The sequence below is a fragment of the Schistocerca piceifrons genome, chromosome 6 (genome assembly GCF_021461385.2).
Source record: "Schistocerca piceifrons isolate TAMUIC-IGC-003096 chromosome 6, iqSchPice1.1, whole genome shotgun sequence".
Lineage (NCBI taxonomy): Eukaryota > Metazoa > Arthropoda > Insecta > Orthoptera > Acrididae > Schistocerca > Schistocerca piceifrons.
Genome location: NC_060143.1, coordinates 253,944,741 through 253,964,409, shown reverse-complemented (window position 1 = coordinate 253,964,409; position 19,669 = coordinate 253,944,741). Strand labels below are relative to the sequence as shown.

The 19,669-nt window shown below is 41.8% G+C and overlaps 1 long non-coding RNA gene across 2 annotated transcripts in view; it reads left to right on the top strand.

Annotated features, from left to right (window-relative positions):
* Positions 1-19,669, top strand: part of LOC124803057 — a 1,523,538-nt gene that overhangs the window by 530,229 nt on the left and 973,640 nt on the right. For both annotated transcript variants that reach the window (XR_007017189.1, XR_007017190.1), the window contains exon 2: positions 18,299-18,366. This is a non-coding gene — a long non-coding RNA (uncharacterized LOC124803057). The remainder of the gene's footprint in view (positions 1-18,298; positions 18,367-19,669) is intronic.

Sequence of the window (19,669 nt, the reverse complement as noted above, 5' to 3'; positions counted from 1 at the left end):
GACACAATTCCTCACAAGCGTCTTCTAACCAAACTGCGTGCCTACGGAGTATCGCCTCAGTTGTGCGACTGGATTCGTGATTTCCTGTCGGAAAAGTCACAGTTCATAGTAATAGACAGAAAGTCATCGAGTAAAACAGAAGTAATACCCGGCGTTCCCCAAGGAAGTGTTATGGGTCCTCTATTGTTCCTGATCTATATTAACGACATAGGAGACAATCTGAGTAGCCCTCTTAGATTATTTGCAGATGATGCTGTCATTTACCGTCTTGTAAAGTCATCAGATGATCAAAACGATTTGCAAAATGATTTAGATAAGATATCTGTATGGTGCGAAAAGTGGCAATTGACCATGGATAAAGAAAAGTGTGAAGTTATTCACATGAGTACTAAAAGAAATCCGCTAAATTTCGATTACGCGATAAGTCACACAAACCTGAAGGCTGTAAACTCAACTAAATTCTTAGGGATTACAATTACAAATAACCTAAATTGGAACGATCACATAGATAATATTGTGTGTAGAGCAAACCAAGGACGGCGATTCATTCGCAGAACACTTAGAAGGTGCAACAGGTCTACTAAAGAGACTGCTTACACCACACTTGTTCGTCCTATTCTGGAGCATTGCTTTGCGGTGAGGGATCCGCGTCAGATGAGACTGATGGATGACATCGAAAAAGGACAGAGTAGGGCAACTGGTATTGTATTATCGGGAAATAGGGGAGATAGTGTCACAGACACGGTACGTGAATTGGAGTGGGAATCATTAAAAGAGAGGCGTTCTTTGTTGCCACTGGATCTTCTCATGAAATTTCACTCACCAGTTTTCTCCTTCTATTGCGAAAACATTCTGTTCTCACCCACCTACATTGGGACGAATGATCACCACGATAAAATAAGAGAAATCAGGGCTCGCACAGAAAAATTTAAGTGCTCGTTTTTCCCGCGTGCCGTTCGAGAGTGGAAAGGTAGAGAGACAGCTTGAAGGTAGTTCATTGAACCCTCTGCTAGGCACTTTATTGTGAATAGCAGAGTAATAACGTAGATGTAGACGTAGATGTAGAAAAATATTTGTGGATTTTTCAGACATCATCAAAATGGTTTCTTATTGGTAGCGATTTTTTCAAGATTCTATATTCCTTAGTTTATCTTATTCATTAAACAACTTTTTGTTAGTTGTAAGACGACATTTCTAATAATTTCAACGTTTATGCAGTAATTTCATAAAAAATTTAAATGTCCAACTATGCCCAGTGGGTGGGGTAGAATAGAGACATTTTCAAACATGATGATGATGATGATGATGATGATGATGATGGTGATGGTGATGATGAGGTCCCGTACTCCAAGGAGCTTAGTGGACGATGCGGAGACCCGCACCGCCGACTAGGAAAGGTCCGAGAGGTGGTAGGTTGCCATTGATTTCCTCCGACCGTAAATGGGGAGGAATGATGGTGATGAAGGCGACACAACAACACCCAGTCATCTCGAGGCAGGGAAAGTTCCTGACCCCGCCGGAAATCGAACCCGGGACCCCGTGCGCTTGATGCGAGACCGCTACCACGAGCTGCGGACATATTCAAACATACCTTTAGAAAAATATTTAAAAAAAGTAATGTAGAGTTTAAAGTGATGTGTGTGGCAGTACAATCAACCAAGATCCTTATCATGTAGATGGCCACCACAGGTAGAGGATAGTTTTAATGCTGAAACGCCTTGGCAGATTGAAGCTGTATGCCAGACCGCAACCTTACCTTCCGCGGGCAGTGGTCTACGCTAGGTCTGGCCAAACAACGCTCCACGAGCGCAAATGCTCCGGCTGCGTTTCTGCGCAGCATGCTCAGCGTAGATGGCAGTGTGACGCTACAACGCAGTCCTTGCTATGAATTGTTTCGCTTACTTAACACATGAAACTGTTTGTATAAGATCTATTGTCTAGCGTAAATATGTATTGTAAATACTATGTTTAAATTATGTAATATTTAACACTGGCGAGTCGGGGCATATTTAGTTAACGTTGAAGTCAGAGGGATTGTTTTGTCGTGCCGCTGGGCGCGGGAGTGCTGCTATTCCTAGCTGTGTTACATACAACGACTAGTGTGTGGATCTAAGTACGACGGGAAAGTAATGGTCGGCATATCTGGAAGCATGGCCGGGCAATTTATTATGGATTAATGGGCACAGTGCTGAAGAAACGAGGGCTTAAATGTTACGTGCACTGTGGGCCCAAGTCCCAACAGTAAAAGCCCGCTGTCACATTGTGTCGCCGCCGTGGACCGACAACGAGGGAAGTAAGATCTACGTAATTTTCGTAGGATAAAATTGTAGAAGGCTTGCCCGTGGCTGTGCTTTTCTCTGAAGTTGAACAATTAATAACAAGCACTTTATAATCGAAGTATTGCATTTACATCCCACCCGACAATAACACCAAGTAGGTCCCTTCCGATCCTTACCTTATTGAAATGAGTGGGTCACGCCATTATCAAGAGAAAATATGTTAATTATCAAATTATTTGCATAGACGGTGAAGGGTAAATTTCAGACTGTTTTGAACGATTGGTTGTCGTAGTTAATTGTTGCACTTAATAAGCTTACGCCAACCGTAGTAACTTGGTAATAGACTGAAGTAATAAATTTCATTATTAAGATTTATTTCAATGCATATTCAGCTGAAGTTAGTTCAAGGATATTTCATGAAACTATAAAGCTTATTCCACCTGACAATAGCCCAATTAATGAATTATTATGATTTAAAACATAGTTAATCAATTATTGGCAATATATTTCATTATCAGTAGATTAAACTGTGCAAAGTACGTAATTTTAAAGAGAGTATGACAGTCCATTATTCAAAATCTCGAGAGATAATTATCTGTGTTGTCAGCAATGCTCTTAGCTGACAAATTATGAACAAAACAATTATCAAAATACTTACTGAAAGTTAACCATTAATGTTTAAGTGTAGTTAGATTGTTACGACATTATTTTATATGACTACTGAGCTTGACACAACGCTTACGTAAAGTTCGCGTTCCACCTGCTACGCTACAAACAGGTAAACTTTATTTTTGACACAGTTGTTCACGTACATAACAGTACTGTCGCTCATCAGTTGAGCTGCCGACCGATTTTTTAAATTGCTTTTAAAACTGAATCATTTCTTTCGGGAAAATTTCCACTGGCAAAATTTATTTCCAAATTATTTCCATTATTTCATTTACCGATCGTTATGGAATGAAATTACTCATTCAATATCGATCAAGTTATAACGTCTCCTGTTTCCCGCGGAATAATCATTATTTACTTCGGGTTCGGATGCCTTATCCCGACGCGGGTCAAAATTCATAATACACGGTCATTGTCAACTTGTAATTTCGCAAATACCGGGAAGCAGGGGGGTGTTATAGCGGGAGGGGCTGAGGGGCGAGGAGGAACACGAAGAGGTTGCAACTGGATGGCGCTAGAGCTAAGCGATCGCCGTTTCGGAATCAAAACTGTTTGCTGACAGTACCATTTGCGTTAAATTAGATTTATATTCTGTATCAGGAATACTGTGGCATCCACGCACTTGTCCGAGGAAAAAAAAAGTGGGGAAGCCACGTCTTTCAATGCCTAATGGGGACTGCTTTACTTACCCTAGCTTTTAAACACCATGAAAAGTGTTTAATGTGCCACAGCACTATTATGAGCTGGAAAAACGCGTATTCAAACGTCATTACACCACCAGCCACAAAGACGATATGTTTCCTAGCGAACGCCAGTTGACTGCTACCTGAACTGAAGGCGGACATTAGAGAAATCTGAGTTCAGGGTAAGTAGGGTGCTGACAGAATCATTTATGTTCGGCAAACATTTGAATTCATTAACTGTCTTAACGAAAGGGAGCATCATCTGGTAACAAAAACGGCGTACTCTTTTGATGTTATCACACAAAATGTAGTTCCAAAGAAAATTCCGCTCTGAGTTCACGACATGGAACGTTTCTCGTAACTTAGAGCAGTTATTTGTGAGCCAGACATGATCGACTGCGTATCAGTAACTGAAGCATTTCACCACGAGACCTCAGAGAGATTCAAGACGTTCAACACTAAAAACAGATTTCGATTTATTTGTCAGATAATTCTCGCTTTCGGCTGCTAATATGCCTCATTACTCTAAACTTGAGGTGATAGACGTACAGTGTAGCACCAGCTCCGCGATCTGTTTGTCCAGTCCAGGAATTCACAGAACTAGGGTAAAATATTACCCCAAGACCAATATCCTTGACTCCACAGACAAGCCTCTAACGTTATTTCAGTGCTTGGTTCAATACATGTGAGCAAACGTTTTTTCCTGTTATGAAATTAATTAGGTAAAAAAAAATGTGGCATAAAATTAAAAATTTGAAAATAAAGAAGTCATAATCTCCTGCTTAGACAAGTATGCTGCAATAGCCGCCTCTTAGAAGAAGTCGCCTGTGTCGCAAATACGTCTTTCTAAGTTCCCCTCGTGTGCACCATTCGGCATATAGCCGTCTCACTCCTCCACTTGCTCGGAATACCACAGTAGTGGGTGAAGACTGAGTGTTGAGCAGATTCGGCTGCGTTCGTGAAGCGCGATGGCTCTCCGGCAGCGTAAATCTCTGCCAGGCCTGAACTACGCACTGAGATATTCAGACACGATTCAGCACCTACGCTCACGGCTATCCATCTGCCAATAGCCCTCTCCTACTTTCCAGTCTTCAGAGAAGTGAAGCAATGTATGCAGCAAATATTCCGTGAAGACTTTGAGTAAGAGGAGGATACTGAGAGAATTAGAGGTGAGTTCAGCCCGAGAGTTATGCCTAGATACCTCAGAAAGTAAGAACATTGCCCTGGATATGCAGTGTTCTGTGTTCGAGTCACGGTCTGGCCCACGGTTTTAATCTGACAACAAGTAGGGAGTGGAACATTCATTCAGATACACTACTGTCTTTCCAAAGTCCATAATGAAAGGGGAGGCAACTGAAGCTGAATCAAGGTAAACAGGAACACCCCAGAACGCGATACTTAATGTTTAACAATTTTTGTAATATAACGGAGCACCAAAAAACACTTCCCAAAAGTATAAAAAATCAGCTTGCAGTATAACCTAATGTACTTTACTTGTAAATCACTTAAAACTGCATATTCCCTTCTTTACACATTCTGTCATAAACGTGACCCAAAAGTCTGTACATTCTAAAAACAATGCCGAAACATTAACTACCATGCAAGTTAAGTTATCAGTCTATGACTGCATTGTAGTCACTACGCTATGCAAAGGGTTTAACGAAATGTGTTACACGAATGTAACAACGACCTTCCAGTAATATACACTATGTGAACAAAAGTATCCGGACATCCCAAAAAAAAGTTTTTCATGTATCAGCGAACTAATTTGACATCATGAGAGATCAGAATGGGGAGCTCCGCGGAACTCACGGACTTCGACCGTGGTCGAGTGATTGTGTGTCACTTGTGTCATACGTCTGTACGCGAGATTACCACACTCCTAAACATCTCTAGGTCCACTGTTTCCAGTGTGATAGTGAAGTGGAAATGTGAAGGGAGATGTACAGCACCAAAGCGTAAAGGCCGACCTCGTCTGGTGACTGGCAGGGACCGCCGACAGTTGAAGACTTTCGTAATGTTTGGTAGGCAGACATCTATCCAGACCATCGCACAGGAATTCCAAACTGCATCAGGATCCACTGCAAGTACTATGACAGTTAGGCGGGAGGTGAGAAAACTTGGATTTCATGGTCGAGCGGCTGCTCATAAGCCACACATCAAACCGGTAAATGCCAAACGACGCCTCGATTGTTGTAAGGAGCGTAAACATTGAACGATCGAACAGTGGAAAAACATTGTGTGGAGTGACGAATGTGGCGATCCGATGGCAGGCTGCTGGTATGGCGAATGCCCGGTGAACGTCATCTGCCAGCGTGTGTAGTACCAACAGTAAATATCGGATGCGGTTGTGTTATGGTGTGGTAGTGTTTTTCATGGAGGGGGCTTGCACCCTTTGTTGTTACGCGTGGCGCTATCACAGCACACGCCTACATTGATGTTTTGAGCACCTTCTTGCTTCCCACTGTTGAAGAGCAATTCGGGGATGGCGACTGCATCTTTCAACACGATCGAGCACCTGTTCATAATGCACGGCCTGTGGCGGAGTCGTTGGACGACAATAACATCCCTGTAATGGACTGGCCCGCACAGAGTCCTGACCTGAATCCTATAGAACACCTTTGTCATGTTTTGGAACGCATACTTCGTGCCTGGCCTCACTGACCGACATCGATACTTCTCCTCAGTGCAGCACTCCGTGAAGAATGGGCTACCATTCCCAAAGACCCCTACCAGCACCTCATTGAACGTATGCCTGCGAGAGTTGAAACTGTCATCAAGGCAAAGGGTGGGTCAACACTATATTGAATTCCAGCATTACTGATGGAGGGCTTTACGAACTTGTAAGTCATTTTGAGTCAGGTGTCCGGATACTTTTGATCACATAGTGTATAGTACCTTTGCACAAGAATGCTTACTGGTCCAAAGTAATGCACGGTTCAAAGAAAGAGTGAATATCATGATGGAGGTGAGGCGGGCGAAGTTTTCTCAGCGGTATGATTACTAGGGCTTGATATTTTTTTAAAAATACTTGAAATATGTAGCAAAAAAATAAAAATAATCAACCCTAGATTACTAAAGGAGGAGGAGATTGGTGTTTAACGTCCCGTTAACAATGAGGTTATTAGAGACGAAGCACAAGCTCGGACTAAGGAAGGACGGGGAAGGAAATCGGCCGTGCCCTTTCAAAGGAACCATCCCGGTATTTGCCTGGAGCGATTTAGGGAAATCACGGAAAACCTAAATCAGGAAGGCCGGACGCGGGATTTAACCGTCGTCCTCCTGAAAGCGGGTGCAGCGTGCTAACCACTGCGCCACCTCGCTCGGTGGCATTTACGACTGCATTAGAGTATAAAACAGGACTTCTTATACTTAATTTGTTATGTGAAGTACCATTTGTGATCTAATAGTTGTAATTAACTAAATGTGGTATAGTAAACTTCACGATGGTTTAGTGGCAATGTAATATTTTTCCCCCCTTAAGTATTCTAACGTTAATGATAACTCAGTTTATGTATGTGAAAATGTAGAATGTGGTACTCACGAATACAATTTATCCTATGCCTCACTGATTACTGAAAAATTAAAATACACAGGGTTTCATTCTCAAGTTGTCCATCAGAAATGACTGATGAATGTCATTAAACACTATCTTATGAGGTAATGAGCGCTCCACGTCTCAGGATGTCAGTCTGGCAGATTTATAGCAGGGCACACACTGATATCTCCGTCTTGAAAGCCATCTATAACATTTGAAATTTTCCACATGGCTTGAAACCAGCTATTGTTTTCCAACACATGTCTGAATTTATTAACGTTTCATAACTGGGATTCACAGTTATGTGAAATTTCTTGAAATACATCATGTTTACGCCAGTGACTGTTAAACATTTTGTTTCCACTATTGCAATTTCGGCCTTAGGCCATTATTAAGTGCAGATGTTTTGGCTTTAAGCCATGTCTACTTTATGTGTCAGCTTGTATAATGCAGACATGGCTTAAAGCCAAAACATCTGCACTTGATAATGGCTGAAATCGCAATAGTGAAATTTAACTGTCACTGGCGTAAACATGACGTCTTTCAAGAAATGTCTGAATTTATTTTGTGACATTTGTGCTGTAGATCCGGTAAGACTATTACGATTCTTTTCGACGTCACGAACATGCTAAACTGCTCCTGACAGTAGGATCACTCCCTTTTCAAGTTTCTCAGGTGTGCTGCTAAGGAAAGACAAATTAACAGATATATATGTCAAGTTATTTTTTAACACTGGGTCACATAACGTTTCCCGAAGGATTTCAGTTGAAGTTCCAGCATCTTTGTTCAGTACGCTAGCTACTGAGGCAAAACCATCTAAACTTTCTGCATTTATGCTGGACTGCAGAGAGCCAAATTCCCCATCGTGTTGTTAGTGGGGTGGGTTCCAGTGGTGCGTTGCGATTTTTAGTCTTGAACACTTAAACTGTTCTCCGTGACTTAATGAACACAAATTTCCCATTACAAAACGATTTACACAAGCAGGAATACACTGCTTTAATTTCTGTACATAGTTTGTGTTAACCGTGCGCAATAGATCATTTTAGCATAACTAACAACAGGACCTGCCCCTGCCATTTTCATATATGCTGCATTTGTATTATTAACAGTAAAACATTGTCTGACTTCACACCACCAGGCCACAAAATCAGCATTGCTTTATTAAATAATCTTGCAGCCATCACATGGCTCTCAGTAGTCATTTCTTGGTTTGTCAGCAGAAAACAATTCTTCGAAATCAGTTTGTTATTTTTTAATACCCCAATAATGAAGTTTCTAACATTCCTGCAGTTGACGTCTGAAGCTTCGTCCATCGTAACCCAGATTTTCTCATATTTACATACGGAACGAATCTGCTGCAGAGTTTGTTGCTAACGTTCGGAACATATTTTTTTCTCACCGTTGGCTTTTCAGGAGCGTCAGGATTTGAATATCTGGAGAGAAACTTTCTGAACACTGGATTATTTAACTTACAAACAAGTGTGCCGGATAACACAAATACCATACATAAACTTCCACAGTAAACTGCAAATGTATCAGGTCCTGATGAAGAACATGGAATTGCGTTGCTAATTAAGAGTTTTTCTTGATCGGGCACGAAACTGCAGCGATATGTTTATCACCCTCCAGATGGCACGTAATGTGAGATCGCTGTTCGTCTTGTATTGCTTTCCCACAAGTTTGGCAGAGCAGGCAGGATGCTCCCATCTGAACTAAGATTATTGTGCTTCAATTCTGCAACTTACTGCTGCGGACAATAACATGTTCCTACTGTTACTTTAGGCTTTGTTGTATTTTCTTGCACGTAACAGCACTAGAAATCGAGTGAGACACGTGATGCAGTATGACTGTGGATCAGGAAATCTCTGGCTTCTGTAGTGAGTACGATCGATAACATGATGAACACTCAGCTGTAAGCTAATATGCAGAAGTACAGGGTGTTTCAAAAGGAATATACATATTACAAAATATTATGTTGTCAAAAGTATCGATCGCTGCGTCACGGCTCTGTTACTGGTGGAATGAATTCATTGTTTCGTTTATACGCATTGGGGCAAGATGTTGGTTGTCTTCTGTTTGCTTGGTTGCCGTCACATGGCTAGTTCACAGCAGCAATCATTTTGTGCTCTCGAGTTTGCGGAGTCTAATTCCGTGATTACAGTGCCAAGACATTGCAGGTTGAGGTACCAAATGATCCTCTGAATGAGTGGAACTTTCGCAGATGGTATCGACAGTCTGTAGACACAGAGTGTGTATGGAAAGGAAAATCCTAGTCGGCCTCGTGTTTCCCACGAAAATGCTGCACGAATTCAAACAGCTTTCCAGCACTGTGTTTTATAGCTCGTATCTACAATAACAATTTGGTGTGTTTTGGGGCGACGGTTGGTTTCGAAATCATACAAATTACAGGTTTTACAGGCTCTATATCATGACGACAAACGCAAAAGTGTTGTCATTTTCAGTAGCATACTGAATCTGGTCAGAAAATGAAATACTTTCGCGTAAAGCATCGCGTTCAGTGATTAAGCTACTTTCCACCTATGTGGTAAAGTAAAAAGACACAATGTTGGAGCCCGCGAGACCTATATGCAGTTACTGAACAAGTGCGACATTCAGCCAAAGTCAATATGTTTTGTGCAATATCGCACTCATTTTACTACGGCCAACTATTCTTTGATGGAACTTGGTTAACGGTAATCAGTATCTAGCTGTGCTACAAAATTGCTTGTTTGCGAGACTGATGGAGTACAACTTTTCCATCGAGACGGGCAAGACAGGGCACACTCTCACTGGATTCGACAAGGGCGTGAACATCTGAAAGAAATTCTGCCGAGCTGTCGGATTGATTGCCAAACTGCCGGCAACTTCAGCACTACTCAGCTGACCTCAACGGTCATCGGATTTGATGTCCTGTGACTTCTTCCTGTCGGGTATAGTTAAGGAAAACTTTAATACACCAACTCTACCACAGAACCTAGAAGAGTTGATGAAACGGATCCGTACTGTCAAAACATAATTGGCGATGGACATGCTTACCGGGTACGAGAGGAATTAGAGTATGGATGTGATACTGTTCGTATTGCTGGTTCAGGACTTACTGAACGTTTGTAATCTGAAGCACGTTAACGGAAACATGAGACAGGAATGCGAATGGAGCATTCGATTGATTCGATGTCTTTAGATATTTTTATTTTTTTAGCGTATGGCTAATACAGACATATCATGAAATTAAATTACATATACGTATGTACATATTGACACACAAGAAACTTATGTTTGTCTTTACAACTGAATATCCAGTCCTTCAATCCAACGTACTGCATCTGGAGTCACTAGAAGGAAGTCCTCTTCGGCTCCGTGATAGGCTCGAATCCTGCCTTCACTGACAATGAGGTCAACAGTCCGGTATGGAGCCCCGCAGTCACAGGCTGGATCAGGCAGCTTCTTCCACTTAAAGAGAGCATCTCTGCATCGGCCATGGCCGGTACGCATTCTGTTGAGAGTAGTCCAGGGTCTTGCGTGGTAGCTCGAATCCACTTGGAAGGTTAGCACCTGAGAAGATGTTATGCAGGTGCACATCTGTCACTGCTTCCCAACGACCTCTCCATTCTTCAAGAGGTTTGAAATCCTTAGAAACCATATCAGCAGCATCGCACAGAGTTGGATGGCGTGACTTCAGTCTCTTACGATTTAAAAGTGGCAGGTCGCTATGCACTTACCCGTGCATAGCGACCTGCCACTTTTAAATCGTAAGAGACTGAAGTCACGCCATCTAACTCTGTGTGATGCTGCTGATATGGTTTCTAAGGATTTCAAACCTCTTGAAGAATGGAAAGGTCTGTGGGAAGCAGTGACAGATGTGTTTTTAGACAAGTAAGGTATCATGTACACAAGCCACCAAAGACGACATACGACTTTTCTCATATATGAAATCAGGAGGAATTCCCTTAATAATCTTAGTAACATTTACTTCTTTTCCCGAGAAATATTGCTTGGGGCTGCAGCGGCCGTTTTATCAATAATTACCCCAAAAAAATACACAAAACAAGAATATCAGGTTACGCGCCTTAGAACAGATATAACATTAATTTAAAAAGTTATTAACCTCTACGCCTCCTCCAGTCAAGTACAGGGATCTATCATAAGAAACAAGACATGACATCTGGAAGCTATAATCGTCATATTTTCACTTTAAACTGAGCCAACATAATACGCAGGGAACAAATACCTCCGACGCACATTAAATTAACATGTTCCATACAATCAGGAAGAGGATTACACAGAGAGGTAACAACCCATACCTCTATATATAACGGTTCCAACCCTTTCCTTTTTGTTGGTTTGAATTCCTGGCGGCGCTCCTTTCATCTAATCGTCGAATATGGATCGTACCAGCCCGTTCAATAACAATAAAATAATAATAATAATAATAATAATAATAATAATAATAATAATAATAATAATAATAATAATAATAATTCCCGTGGAGGCCTGGGAAAAGAATAGGCCTCCGGTTTGTTCTGCCAGTCGTAAAAGGCGACGAAAAGAACAAACCACTAATAGGGCTAACCCCCCTTTTAGTGTGATTAGTTGGTTCAGGACAGAACTAAAGAAGCCTCGGACAAGCGCCGTCATGGTCGGGGACGACGCTTGAACCCTATGCCCGCCCACAATGGTAACGGCACTGCTAGCCAACTGGAAAATGATTCAAATCCAAATAGAGGTGTTTTGCAGGATATGCTTCCTGCAACCACCCTAGAAGGAAAACAAAGACAGAGGATGAGATGGTCAGATGAAGTTAATCGACACCTCATGTTTTGTTATTACCAAGCAACAAACCTAGGAACCAACACAACTGGATACAGATCACAAGTATACACAACATTTATTACCAGATACCCAGAATTAAAATTTTTAACAGAACAACGACTAGCTGATCAGATCCGTGTAATAATCAAAAATAACAAGATACCCCAGTCAGAATTAGAAAACATCAAACAACAAGTACAACAAATACTGGAACAAAATAATGTGCAATCAGAAGAAGAAGAAAATACAGTAATGGACTCAAACATCCCAGAGCAAACAAACAAAGAACAACACACATCAATTTAAAAAACAGGTGAAAACAAAATCTTAAGACAGCCACCAGAACAAGCACAAATAGAACATGAAGTGACACACATGTTAGATATAGAAGAAAAATTTCAGCTGACATATATAGAATACAAAGACACAAATACAGACATTAGACCATTCTTGCATAGACCGCCAAATAACCCACAAGTCGAAACAACAATAAAAACTATCAACACGATCAAACACAACAAAATAAATCAAAAGACAACTATGGAAGAGTTACAACTACTGGTTTATATAGGAGCACTCACTACACTAAATATACACACTAGGCAGAGATCAGAACCAACCAACACACAGAATAAACCCACAAAACCAGCATGGCAACACAGGCTACAGATCAGAATAGAAAAACTGAGAAAAGACATCGGACAGCTAACACAATTTATGAGAAATGAAATGTCAGAAAGAAAACGAAAAAGGTTAGGTAAAATCTCACAACAAGCAATTAGATGAAGATAGAGCAATTAGATGAAGATAGAGCAATTAGATGAAAAGAAGCAGAAATTACAAGCATTGGCCAAACGACTTAGAAGATACAAAAAAAGTGTAAATAGAAGGAAACAAAACCAAACATTCAACACAAACCAAAAGAAATATTACCAGACAATAGATAACACACACATTAAAATAGACAATCCACCAAACATAACAGACATGGAACACTTCTGGAGCAACATATGGTCAAACCCGGTACAACATAACAGGCATGCACGGTGGATACAAGCAGAAACAGATACATACAAGATGATACCACAAATGCCTGAAGTCATAATTTTGCAACATGAAATCACCCAAGCTATTAATTCTACTCACAATTGGAAAGCCCCTGGAAAAGATAAAATAGCAAATTTCTGGCTAAAGAAATGGTTCCTCTGAAAGGGCACGGCCGACTTCCTTCCCCGTTCTTCCCTGATCCGACGAGACCGATGACCTCGCAGTTTGGTCTCTTCCCACAAACAACCCAACCCCAACACTTACACATGGAATAACTTATCTGAAACCTAAAGATCAAGCAGACACAGCAAACCCAGCTAAATATCGCCCCATAACATGCCTACCAACAATATACAAAATATTAACTTCAGTCATTACACAGAAATTAATGAAACATACAACACAGAACAAAATTATAAATGAAGAACAAAAAGGCTGTTGCAAAGGAGCACAAGGATGTAAAGAGCAACTGATAATAGATGCAGAGGTGACATATCAAGCAAAAACCAAACAAAGGTCACTACACTACGCTGACATTGATTACCGAAAAGCTTTTGACAGTGTACCCCACTCATGGTTACTACAAATATTGGAAATATACAAAGTAGATCCTAAATTGATACAGTTCCTGAACATAGTAATGAAAAATTGGAAAACCACACTTAATATCCAAACAAATTCAAATATCACATCACAGCCAATACAGATTAAGTGTGGAATATACCAAGGAGACTCATTAAGTCCTCTCTGGTTCTGCCTTGCTCTGAACCCACTATCCAACATGCTAAATAATACAAATTATGGATACAATATTACTGGAACATTCCCACACAAAATCACACATCTGCTACACATGGATTATCTAAAACTACTGGCAGCAACAAATCAACAACTCAACCAATTACTAAAGATAACAGAAGTATTCAGCAATGATATAAATATGGCTTCTGGAACAGACAAATGTAAGAAAAATAGCATAGTCAAGGGAAAACACACTAAACAAGAAGATTACGTATTGGATAACCACAGCGAGTGCATAGAAGCGATGGAAAAAACAGATGCCTCTAAATATCTAGGATACAGACAAAAATAGGAATAGATAATACAAATATTAAAGGAGAACTAAAAGAAAAATATAGACAAAGACTAACAAAAATACTGAAAACAGAATTGACAGCAAGAAACAAGACAAAAGCTATAAATACTTATGCTATACCAATATTGACCTACTCATTTGGAGTAGTGAAATGGAGTAACACAGACCTAGAAGCACTCAATACACTTACACGATCACAATGCCACAAATATAGAATACATCACATACATTCAGCAACTGAAAGATTCACATTAATCAGAAAGGAAGGAGGAAGGGGATTTATCGACATAAAAAACCTACATTATGGACAGGTAGACAATTTAAGAAAATTCTTTCTAGAACGAGCAGAAACTAGCAAAATACACAAAGCAATCACTCATATAAATACATCGGCTACACCACTGCAATTTTATAACCACTTCTACAACCCTTTAGATCACATAACATCAACAGATACGAAGAAAGTAAATTGGAAAAAGAAAACACTACATGGCAAGCACCCGTATCATCTAATACAGCCACACATCGATCAAGACGCATCCAACACATGGCTAAGAAAAGGCAATATATACAGTGAGACGGAAGGATTTATGATTGCAATACAGGATCAAACAATAAACACCAGATATTACAGCAAGCATATTATTAAAGATCCCAATACCACAACAGATAAATGCAGACTTTGCAAACAACAAATAGAAACAGTAGATCACATCACAAGCGGATGTACAATACTAGCAAATACAGAATACCCCAGAAGACATGACAATGTAGCAAAAATAATACATCAACAGCTTGCCTTACAACATAAACTTATAAAACAACATGTTCCCACATACAAGTATGCGCCACAAAATGTACTAGAGAACGATGAATACAAATTATACTGGAACAGAACCATTATAACAGATAAAACAACACCACATAACAAATCTAATATCATACTCACCAATAAAAAGAAGAAATTAACACAACTAATCGAAATATCCATAACCAATACAACAAATATACAAAAGAAAACAGGAGAAAAAATTGAAAAATACGTCCAACTGGCTGAGGAAGTCAAGGACATGTGGCATCAGGATAAAGTTGACATTATACCAATTATACTATCTATTACAGGAGTCGTACCACACAATATCCACCAGTACCTCAATGCAATACAGCTACATCCAAACTTATATATACAACTACAGAAATCTGTAATTATTGACACTTGCTCTATTACCCGAAAGTTCCTAAATGCAATGTAACATATACCCATACAGTTAAAACGAAGTCACGCTTGATTAAGGTCCGCGTCACCTTCCACTTTTAACCAGACATAACGTCTGAGACAAGAAAGAAATAATAATAATAATAATAATAATAATAATAATAATAATAATAGCCGGCCGAGGTGGCCGACCGGTTCAGGCGCTACAGTCTGGAACCGCGCGACCGCTACGGTCGCAGGTTCGAATCCTGCCTCGGACATGGATGTGTGCGATGTCCTTAGGTTAGTTAGGTTTAAGTAGTTCTAAGTTTTAGGGGACTGACGACCTCAGAAGTTAAGTCCCACAGTGCTCAGAGCCATTTGAACCATTTTGAACTAGTTGGAATCAACACTCACGCGCGACCTGCTCATACAACAAGGCACACCGAACTTCATTCTTGCTCGTTAATAAGCACCCTGAAAACTAGCCTTCCGTGAGGTACATAATTCACGTTCCACAAGAAACAAATCACTCATCCATAAGCGGCGCGCTGCACACGAAAGAACATTGGTCGAACACACTACCTCACTGACACTGCCTCATCCAAAAGCCATACTCACGTTCAGCCGGGGGCTTCTACTCATGCCCAACGTTCCGGTCGGCACTCGCTCATCCACTACACAACTCCAGCACTCCGATGTATCCTCCGCTCACTTCCTCCTCGCGCCCACGCCAGGACTCTCTCTCCCGCTATGTCGCGCTGCCCCAAGAGAGATCCCCTCACCGCCGAGAGGAAGTAAGTCCAAGCTAGACGGCTGGTGCCAACCTAAACCCATAGTGCCGTACAGGGCACAAATCTAAGCTTGAGAGATTTATTAATGTATGTCCCAAGTTTCGTAAGTGTATGTTCTAGAGTTTAATAAATATTTGCATACGAAATACCCTATAAAATAACGAATGTACACTCGACATTTAGGGTAAAGGACGTTTATATTGAGACTAAATAGCTAAACGGTTCTTACTCTCGTACACTACTGGCCATTAAAAATTACTACACCAAGGAGAAATGGAGATGATAAACGGCTATTCATAGGACAAATATATTATACTAGAACTGACATGTGATTACATTTTCACGCAATTTGGGTGCACAGATCCTGAGAAATCAGTACCCAGAACAATCACCTCTGGCCGTAATAACGGCCTTGATACGCCTGGGCATTGAGTCAAACAGAGCTTGTATGGCGTGTACAGGTACAGCTGCCCATGCAGCTTCAACACGATACCACAGTTCATCAAGAGTAGTGACTGGCGTATTGTGACGAGCCAGTTGCTCGGCCACCATTGACCAGACGTTTTCAATTGGTTAGAGATCTGGAGAATGTGCTGGCCAGGGCAGCAGTCGAACATTTTCTGTATCCAGAAAGGCCCGTACAGGACCGTCAACATGCGGTCGTGCTTTATTCTGCTGAATTGTAGGGTTTCGCAGGGATCGAATGAAGGGTAGAGCCACGGGACGTAACACAAAGGAAATTTAACGTCTACTGTTTAAAGTGCCGTCAATGCGAACAAGAGGTGACAGACGTGTAACCAATGGCACCCCATACCATCACGCCAGGTGATACGCCAGTATGGCGATGACGAATAAAGGCTTCCAATGTGCGTTCACCGCGATGTCGCCAAACACGGATGCGACCATCATGATGCTGTAAACAGAACCTGGATTCATCCGAAGAAATGACATTTTGCCATTGGCGCACCCAGGTTCGTCGTTGGGTACACCATTGCAGGCGCTCCTGTCTGTGATGCAGCGTCAAGGGTAACCGCAGCCATGGTCTCCGAGCTGAAAATCCATGCTGCTCCAAACGTCGTCGAACTGTTCGTGCAGATGGTTGTTGTCTTGCAACGTCCCCATCTGTTGACTCACGGCTGGACGATCCATTGCAGCCATGCGGATAAGATGCCTGTCATCTCCACTGCTAGTGATACGAGGCCGCTGGGATCGAACACGGCTTTCCGTATATGCCCCAGGGATGGGGGGTTTGTGGGGCGCAATATGCGGCGCGTCGTTCGTCGGAATTCGCAGCTCGCGGCCGATATTCCGTGGTGTCACTCCAGAGATGAGCAAGACCTGTAAGGGACGCCTGGAGGCGACATAAAATATTGGCTGTTCAGACACAGCTTTTTCTTCTCCACATGGCGGAAATCCATGTTCAGTTATTTGCTTCCCGGCTTCGCTTCCTCACTTAGCAGGCTTCAACGTAATTTCGTTCCCCTCCTTGCTTCCCGACTTCGCAAGATTCCATATTCTGCTAACAGTCATTTGATCTCGACCAACCCGAGCAGTAATGTCGCGATATGATAAATCGCAATCGCGATAGGCTACAATCCGATCTTTATCAAACTCGGAAACCTGATGGTACGCATTTCGCCTCGTTACACGAGGCATCACAACAACGTTTCACCAGGCAACGCCGGTCAACTGTTGTTTGTGTATGAGAAATCGGTTGGAAACTTTCCTCATGTCAGCACCTTGTAGGTGTCGCCACCGGCGCCAACCTTGTGTGAATGCTCTGAAAAGCTAATCATTCGCATATCACAACATCTTCTTCCTGTCGGTTAAATTTCGCGTCTGTAGCACGTCATGTTCGTGGTGTAGCAATTTTAATGGCCAGTAGTGTAAGTAAGAGGTATGAGAAATGAAATTAACTGAAAGATCTAGCGCATTGGAAAAATCACATTACGCGTTAATAACTGAAAAACAGTTCTTAATGTAACTGTACAAAATTGCTTAAAATCTATATTTGCATAAAGATATTCCTTTCCCTAAAAACCCGAGCCCTACTGATTACTTTTCCTCCCGTCCTTACCTCGCGTTTGTCCGTCGACCTCTCACTTAACTCTCCCCCGAGCAACATCCAGTACTCGCAGCCCCCGAGACGCTGTGCTGGGGTCTGATTGGCGCTTGTGCGGTGTTGCAGGTGCCGGCGGCTGCCTCTTGAATGGGACGGCGGCTGGTGGCGGCGGCGCAGCCAGACACCGTGGACAGGTGAGCTCATTAGCGAGAGTTACGTCCAGGGCCGCCCCCGCGCTCTCCTGTTGAGCGCGCCGCTGCAGACGTCACAGACACCTTAAGAATTCTGCGAGGTAATTGCCGAGAACCCATTTTGTCAAGTGCAGCTATTTTCAAGGCTTTTGTAAACGGCCAGGACAGCTCTGATTCGATGTGCGGCATCACTTTGTGATGAATATAGACGTTTTGCGTTCAGTTGCAGGTGAAATCTGCAGACATTCCATTAAATACAAACTAAGTGATCGCACACTGTATAACTGAGGCTACGTCATTACTGGTTCAAAACTGGCAGCCACCTTGAGACATCCCCTTAAAAAAAATTAATGAATGACTGTGCTGATAAACCCCTACGTTATCTGATTTTCAAACAGCTGAGCAAAACTGAACGTACTCAGACATTACTCTCTTTACTTATTCTGATTAACACTAAACTGACACACAATATTTTTAGCGCAACGTAATCTGACTTTCAATAATCCCTACAAAAGGATACCCTTGACTTACAATAACCTATACCTTTCATGAATCACTTACGTCACAAAAATCTTCGTTACTCGAACTACTCCAATACGGCGAGCGCCACTACTGCCAGCTAAATAAAAGATTCAAACTACTGAAGGCACTAACTACTGATAGGCATAGTTAGCAAAAGAAAGATTTTGATAGAGAACAAACAATGTATTTACCTTAATAGTGTTCGAAAGTTATAATATATATATCAGTCAATGATATCCAATATTACAAATTTACTGTCTTTGATGGACACACGTCCAGATCATCCGCTCTCAAAACTCCGATATCTCTCTCCCCACATCCACCACTGCTGGCGGCTCACCTCCAACTGCGAAACGCTACGCGCTGTTCACATCCAACTGCCCAAGACTACAATAGCGAATATTCCAACAATGCAAACCAGCCACAGACTGCACACAGCACAGCCAGTGATTTTCGTACAGAGCGCTACGTGTCGTTACCAACATAAAAACCTAAACAGCCTACATACAACCTGCGCATAAAATTTTGCTGGAATGGTGGAGATCATTTAGACCAGTCTTTGTCAAAGCAATAGCCGGCCGGAGTGGCCGAGCGGTTCTAGGCGCTACAGTCTGGAGCTGCGCGACTGCTACGGTCGCAGGTTCGAATCCTGCCTCGGGCATGGATGTGTGTGATGTCCTTAGGTTAGTTAGGTTTAAGTAGTTCTAAGTTCTAGGCGACTGATGGCCTTAGAAGTTAGGTCGCATAGTGCTCAGAGCCATTTGAACCATTTGAACTCTAAGCA